We start from the raw sequence: 837 nt of genomic DNA, 5'->3' as shown, positions 1-837 counted from the left end.
GGGAGGTAGGTGGTGTTCGCTTTACCGCCCCCCCGCCTCTCTCTCTCGGTGCTCCGAGCTCCTCCTCCCTGGGCAGAAGCCCATTGTCTCCGCTGTGTATACCGCAGCCTATTGTGCTGGCGGTACACATAGGAGCCCATTGTTACCCCCCCGTGCGCTGACATTGCTGGAGGGTTAACCCTGTGCTGCCCGTCTGAGAGAGAGACCGGACACAGCTGTATTATAATGAGGACCCCCGGTGTTTAACCCTGTGTGTGCAACGATGTGATAGACGGGGCCCCGTTATTTAACCCCGTGATGCCCATTGGAGTGGAACAGGACGCCGCAAATATAATAGGACCCCATTGTTTAACCCTGTGCTGCCTGTGGGCAATACAACCCTGCCAGTGCTCCTAATAGGACCCCATTGTTTAACCCTGTGCTGCCTGTGGGCAATACAACCCTGCCAGTGCTCCTAATAGGACCCCATTGTTTAACCCTGTGCTGCCTGTGGGCAATACAACCCTGCCAGTGCTCCTAATAGGACCCCATTGTTTAACCCTGTGCTGCCTGTCAGTGGTAAATGGAGCCCATTTGCTGGATGGGGCCCCTGTTGGTGATTTATTTAGGACTCCACTGTTAACCCTCTATTGCCCATGTATGTGTGTAATAATAGATAGGACCCCTGTGGTGAATGGACCCATCTGACACTCTCATAGACCCCCATTGTGTGCCCGCTGGTCACATTCCAGACTGGCACTGCGCTGGTTAACCCTGACACTGTATAGAGGACCTCCCCCTCCTGGTTAACCCCTTTGTGATCACTGAAACTGTATAGAGGACCCCCCTGTTCTCCGA

This window comes from Nanorana parkeri, unplaced genomic scaffold, assembly GCF_000935625.1.
Source record: "Nanorana parkeri isolate BGI_ZX_2015 unplaced genomic scaffold, ASM93562v1 scaffold16, whole genome shotgun sequence".
In the NCBI taxonomy this organism is placed as follows: Eukaryota; Metazoa; Chordata; class Amphibia; order Anura; family Dicroglossidae; genus Nanorana; species Nanorana parkeri.
Note: the sequence above shows the minus strand (reverse complement) of the source record.